This window comes from Oncorhynchus masou, chromosome 22 (assembly GCF_036934945.1).
Source record: "Oncorhynchus masou masou isolate Uvic2021 chromosome 22, UVic_Omas_1.1, whole genome shotgun sequence".
Lineage (NCBI taxonomy): Eukaryota > Metazoa > Chordata > Actinopteri > Salmoniformes > Salmonidae > Oncorhynchus > Oncorhynchus masou.
Window position 1 is genome coordinate 30,287,446 of NC_088233.1, and position 7,696 is coordinate 30,295,141.

Sequence of the window (7,696 nt, forward strand, 5' to 3'; positions counted from 1 at the left end):
TAGAGTTGGGTGAGTGAGGTCTTAGTGACAGCATCGGTCTGTGCTGGGAAATAGACGGCTTCAAATAATATAGATGAGAACTCTCTTGGTAGATAACGTGATCTACAGCTTATCATAAGGTACTCTACCTGAGGCGAGCAATAGCTTGAGAATTCTTTAATATTAGACATCTCGCACCAGCTGTTATTGACAAAAAGACCTATGCTGACACAAGGATGATTTAACCAGTTTGTGCCCGGTGGGTGGGGTTAATGGCTGTTTTGTTAAATGACACCCGTTATTGTTCTAATGTTGGAATCTGACAGAATCTGTCAGACTGACTTCCTTAGCTAGTAAACTGACAATCTATGGACCATTTAAAAAACATATTGTGCTCACCATTATGTGTGAGTGTGTATGTGTTTGTCTTTCATGTGTAGTTGATCTGAAGACCTAAACCTTCAAACATGCAAACATGGTGTTACGTTAATATATTTGCCCAAATCTTTCATCTTCTCTTCTGGCAGTGGTGTTGTTCACTATGTGTTGTTCAGTCATAGTCCCACACTTGCATAATATTCTCTCCCAGTCTGCCATGCAAGCAGACTTGACCCAGTATTAAGCCCAGTTCAAACTGCCTCAGCTCTGCTCTGTTTGGAACTACAGAACCGAACAATGTGTTTCAGCATGCAGAACAACAACACATTGTTTACACAACAACCATGGTGGCCCAGTTCTGATCTGTCTGGAGGGGTGGTTAACTGAACTGGTACTTACAATCTTCAACAACTTGAGGACTAGTTCCACTCATAAAATACTGATCTCTGTGCAGTTAGATTGTAAGTGACGAGTATATATTTGTTTTCGCATTCTACTTCAAGGTCTGGATATATCGTGTAAATCACATGATCAGCACACAGCCTGCTGGTCCATGCCAGGAGAGGTCTCAAATTTAACACATTAGCAAGGGAGGTGTGTAGGCTAGAGACAGACTGTCCTAAGTGTTTTCAGGGGAGTATGTGTGTGTGCGTGTGTGTGTGTGCGTGTGTGGGTTTGTGTGTGTGGGTGGGTGTCCTAAGTATTTTCAGGGGAGTATGTGTGTGCGTGTGTGCGTGTGTGCATGTGTGCGTGTGTGCGTGTGTGCGCGTGTGGGCATGTGCGTGTGCGTGTGCGTGTCTGTGTCTGTGTCTGTGTCTGTGTCTGTGTCTGTGTCTGTGTCTGTGTCTGTGCGTGTGCTGTGTGTGCGTGTGCTGTGTCTGTGTCTGTGTCTGTGTCTGTGTCTGTGTCTGTGTCTGTGTCTGTGTCTGTGTGTGTGTGTGTGTGTGTGTGGGTGTCCTAAGTATTTTAGGGGAGTGTGGTCTTGGTGAGTGGCCAGCAGTCTGAGATCAAAGGATTAAAAGGACCGGTTGTCACTATGACAGCTGTAGCAGTTTGGATATCCACTTGACCGGGCAGAGACACTGTAATAAAATTTATGAACAGAAAAGGAGCTAGAAAGAGAGGGAGAGAGAGAGAGAGAGACGGATGAGCAAACAAACGGATGGACGGACTGAAGGAGAGACAGACAGAGAAACAAAGAATGAGAGGGATAGAGAAATGGGACGGAGATAGGGAGAGATAGACAGACAGAGAGACAGAGAATGAGAGGGATAGAGAGATGGGGACAGAGATAGGGAGAGACAGAGAATGAGAGGGATAGAGAGATGGGGACGGAGATAAGGAGACAGAGAATGAGAAGAATAGAGAGATGAGGACAGAGATAGGGAGAGACAGACAGGCAGAGAGATAGAGAATGAGAGGGATAGAGAGATGGGGACAGAGATAGGGAGAGACAGAGAATGAGAGGGATAGAGAGATGGGGACGGAGATAAGGAGACAGAGAATGAGAAGGATAGAGAGATGAGGACAGAGATAGGGAGAGACAGACAGGCAGAGAGATAGAGAATGAGAGGGATAGAGAGATGAGGACAGAGATAGGGAGAGACAGACAGGCAGAGAGATAGAGAATGAGAGGGATAGAGAGATGGGGATGGAGATAGGGAACGACAGAGCTGGCAAATATTCAGTGATATGATCTGACAGCACCTCTGCAGAGGTTTCCAGACACATGTTACAACGCTGTTGAACCATACTAATCCTCCACTCCTCATCTCTTTTCTGCTCTTCCTTTCCCCTCTTCTTCCATCCAACATCTGATCCCTCTGATACCTCTCACCACTCTCCATGTGTTCCACTACGACTGGAATATATACCTCACTGATCAATACCACTCGCTCTCTCTTCCCTGATTTTCCTTTCTCTCTTTTTTTCTGTTCAGTGTGGCCTAATGTGTTCTTTCTCTCTCACACTCTGTTTCAAAAGTTTGAAGACAGTTTAACTGACAGAGTCAAAAGTCATTGAGTGCTCCCAGCCCACCCCATGGCCTCCTCTATGCTCACTGCCTCTCTGCCCCCACGCCTCTCCACTCTGGTCGTCCAGACCTCCAGGGCCCCAGCCCATCTACGTGGCCCACCCGAGGCTGTCCCTGGCTGGGCAGAAGCATGGTAGAGACAGGGGGACAGATGGAGGCATCTGAGGCTCTAATCTCTGCCTGGTGGGGAGGTTTCTTCATGGCTATCTTAGTCACTGTGCCAACATCTAAAGGCCAACAACACACTCAGATACACCACACACAATACAACACAGAGAAGCCACTGACTTTACAATGAATCCAGATAAGTATGTGTGTCTGCCTGTATAGCTAATTATCTAGCTAGCTAATAATCTTTCCATCTATTACTGTACTTTCCAGCATAAGTTATAGAGAGATGTTCAGCTGTGTTGCTGTGTAGAATTAGTACATGTGACCAATTGGAAAACTGATTAAAAGGCTAAAGGTCAATGAAGTGTGGCACCAAACTGTTGAGAATGGAATATCAGTTACCCAGACATACTGTACACACACTGCTACTCCCAAGGGAAAAACAAGGACGCCAGCAGCAACATGAGACTACACACACACACACACACACACACACACACACACACACACACACACACACACACACACACACACACACACACACACACACACACACACACACACACACACACACACACACACACACACACAATACAGGTTGACATGGGAGTCCTGTCTTGAAATTGTTTTCCCCGTACTGTCCTGATTCCGCAACATTTCTAAAACCAAATAACGTTCCTGTACCGTCCCAATAAAATTCCCTCCCATTCTGTCCCCTGCTAGTTTTTACGTGCAGAAGTCAGAAATAATTTGCTCCATTAGCTGCTCGTAGCTAAGTAGTGACTGGCTGCAACTGGAGTGTGGAGTGACAGTGAGCCAGCGGGGGGTGGAAATGGCCTACACACAGTTACTTTAATGAAATCCTCCATACATTACATATTTCTAACCCCCCACCCCAAAAAACACTCTGTTTATAACTATTTCTGTACTGCCTGTTTCTGTGGAGTGTCGATCCTGTCCCGTCCTGACTCTAGAACTTGACTCCCATTCCTGACGAACACACACACACACACACACACACAATCTGCAACCCAATCTCCAAATAAAAGGCCAACACATGGCGTAACTGCAGTAACAGTATTACGCTGTCGTGGGGAGTTGCCATGTTTTAACTGTCACAGAAGGAAGTCATGGCTTGATGCTTTAATTATGCCATTTGGTACTGTATCTTAGTTGTCTGTCATACTACGTAAAATTGTAACTAAAACGTATGTTTAGGCATTCATTCCGAATGGTTAAGGTTAGGGTTAAGGCTTGGGGAAGGCTTAAAACAAAAAAGAGTGTCTAGCACTCGGATTGAACACACAACTTTCAGAGCTGTAGTCTACGGCTTTCACAACCATCCCCCACCCACAACACCCCAGCAAGCCGCCAGCCTGCTAGAAGGTAATAGGTGCTCACGTTGTCCCTAGTGGACGACATAGCGTCCATATTTCTCCAAATCCAAACGTAATCTGGTATCTGCAGAATCGGCACCTCCCGACTTATTCCGTAGGAGAATGGGCTGCCTGGCACATTTCACTGGTGGGGATCATAAGAGTATGACCTCAAATGCCTCTGTCAAGTGTTCTTTAAAAGGCCTATCCAATTGCATACAATTGAAATCAAATATAAATGGCGAGATGAATACAAGCTGGTACACAGAAAACAGCTCATAATCCATATAAAATGAAATCCATATAGTGTACATGCTTACATAAATTACATTCCAACATGTGGAAAGACAGTAATCCAGACGTTTGTTTTTAGGGTCAATCTGAATCCAGTGTGAAAGGACCATTGTCTCTGATCTAATCCTGACTTTATTTACAGGCCTGGGTATGAACCCAGCGCTAACCATGGTTACCTCACACTGCCTGGAAACACACACCCAGGAATGAGTTAGAGCAGTGCTCTCCACAGGGTTCTCCAACCCTGTTCCTGGAGAGCCATCATCCTGTAGGTTTTTGCTCCAACCCCAATCTAGTACACCTAATTGTAATAATTATCTAGTTGATAAACTGAATCAGGTCACTTACAACTGGGATTGGAGCAAAAACCTACAGGAGGGTAGCTCTCCAGCAACAGGGTTGGAGAGCCCTGTGTTGGAGACTATAGTGTCTTACTCTGGGGTCAGACAAGTATGTATACCTGCATGAAAACGAGCTCCAAGAAAGATATATGGTTACCATAGCACTTATTCAGTGTTTTTTTTTAGATAAAATACAAGTTTTAAATGAGAGCTAAGCCTGGATCCACACCAGAGTTTAAGTTGAATTATGACAATTGTTTCTCTACTATTTTCCTAAGATTTGGGGAAGGAGGTAAATGGAGCAGGTTTACAGAGACTGAACAAAAACAGAAGCAGCTTACATGAGATTTGCCAATTACCCGAAACACCTTACCCACGCTTGTTCACCCTCCCTCTGCCCTCACCCCAGTCCTCCCCCACCCTCACCAATCCCTGGAGAGATGGAGCCCTTTCATGACCTGCCCAGGACACCCAGAGATCTACCAATCACAGACCAGGACCAGAAACACTAACAGACATTTCTACTTGTGGAAATCAGAAAAGACAAACATGACCACCCTGTAAAAACAACCTGAAGGAGAGGGGAGAGGTTTCTGTGTGGAACAAAAGCAGCTCTAGAATAACACACATTCTGGTTCAGAAAGAGAGGAATTCATATGTGGAACGTTAACAGTCAGTAGACCTTAGCGATGGCCCAGACCACATGGGCTTCCACATATCCTCCACCTTTCTCCCCCACAGATACCCCTTATCCTCACCCACATCACCATTCTGTCAAAAATAGACTACTGGGAACCTGCACAGATGAGGTGATCATAAGAACGAGGATGTGGTGGATAAAATAAACTTAAATAAACTCAAATCTACAGTATTTCTGTACCTCGCTACCAGGGGCCTTGGCTTGATTGTACAGATATGATGAAGTCAAAGAGGAACAGCTCGAAGCTCTATACTGTAGCTTCCTATGTCATGAGACCACAGCCAAACAATCCATACATGTTATAGGTTCCAGAACCAAAACAATCCGTTTGAACTGTGTTTACTTGATACTCAATACCCATCTGTGTTTGTATGTCTTTGTAGAGTTTCTAAACTGGAGATGTATTGTAAGGACAAGGTGAAGAAAGGGTTAATAGCTCTGAAAACAAAGGGGATGTAACCACGATCAGAGATTACTTAGGCTCCTTAGAAAAACACTGCTATACAAGTTAAAACAATATTTACCCTCTGTAAGGGTAACTCTGTTAGGGTTAAAACAATATTTACCCTCTGTAAGGGTAACTCTGTTAGGGTAACTCTGTAAAGGTTAGCATAATATTTACACTCTGTAAGGGTAACTCTGTTAGGGTAACTCTGTAAGGGTTAGCATAATATTTACACTCTGTAAGGGTAACTCTGTTAGGGTAACTCTGTAAGGGTTAGCATAATATTTACACTCTGTAAGAGTAACTCTGTAAGGGTAACTCTGTAAGGGTAACTCTGTAAGGGTAACTCTGTAAGGGTAACTCTGTAAGGGTTAACATAATATTTACCCTCTGTAAGAGTAACTCTGTAAGGGTAACTCTGTAAGGGTTAAAACAATATTTACCCTCTGTAAGGGTAACTCTGTTAGGGTAACTCTGTAAGGGTTAACATAATATTTACCCTCTGTAAGGGTAACTCTGTAAGGGTAACTCTGTAAGGGTTAACATAATATTTACCCTCTGTAAGGGTAACTCTGGACGGGTAATAACTCTGTAAGGGTAACTCTGTAAGGGTTAACATAATATATACCCTCTGTAAGGGTAACTCTGTAAGGGTAACTCTGTAAGGGTTAAAACAATATTTACCCTCTGTAAGGGTAACTCTGTAAGGGTAACTCTGTAAGGGTTAAAACAATATTTACCCTCTGTAAGGGTAACTCTGTAAGGGTAACTCTGTAATGGTAACTCTGTAAGGGTTAAAACAATATTTACCCTCTGTAAGGGTTAACATAATATATACCCTCTGTAAGGGTAACTCTGTAAGGGTAACTCTGTAAGGGTTAAAACAATATTTACCCTCTGTAAGGGTAACTCTCTAAGGGTTAACATAATATTTACCCTCTGTAAGGGTAACTCTGTAAGGGTAACTCTGTTAGGGTTAAAACAATATTTACCCTCTGTAAGGGGAACTCTGTAAGGGTTAACATAATATTTACCCTCTGTAAGGGTTAAACAATATTTACCCTCTGTAAGGGTAACTCTGTAAGGTTTAACATAATATTTACCCTCTGTAAGGGTAACTCTGCAAGGGTTAACATATTATTTACCCTCTGTAAGGGTAACTCTGGACGGGTAATAACTCTGTAAGGGTAACTCTGTAAGGGTTAACATAATATATACCCTCTGTAAGGGTTAAAACAATATTTACCCTCTGTAAGGGTAACTCTGTAAGGGTTAACACAATATTTACCCTCTGTAAGGGGAACTCTGTAAGGGTTAAAACAATATTTACCCTCTGTAAGGGTAACTCTGTAAGGGTTAAAACAATATTTACCCTCTGTAACGGTAACTCTGTAAGGGTTAACATAATATATACCCTCTGTAAGGGTAACTCTGTAAGGGTAACTCTGTAAGGGTTAAAACAATATTTACCCTCTGTAAGGGTAACTCTCTAAGGGTTAACATAATATTTACCCTCTGTAAGGGTAACTCTGTAAGGGTTAACATAATATTTACCCTCTGTAAGGGTAACTCTGTAAGGGTAACTCTGTTAGGGTTAACATAATGTTTACCCTCTGTAAGGGTAACTCTGTAAGGGTAACTCTGTAAGGGTTAAAACAATATTTACACTCGATAAGGGTAACTCTCTAAGGGTTAACATAATATTTACCCTCTGTAAGGGTAACTCTGTAAGGGTTAAAACAATATTTGCTCGGACATTATGATGCAAATGGCATATACAGTGATTTCCCTCCAAAATAGTTCATGCAATATGACAAACAAGCTTCAGTTATTGGATAATCACCAACCCTTACCCAATGAATTCCTCATGTTTGTCTTGTTTGTGTAGAGGTCCTCAGCTATATATGGTATTTGGTATTCAATGATAAATTATATGGTTGTAATGGTAGTTACTAAGTTACACAATTCAACACAGCTGTACATTGGTTGCAAGTGGTTCCAGTGGTGCTTCTTTCAATAAGATTGACATAGATCTAAAGT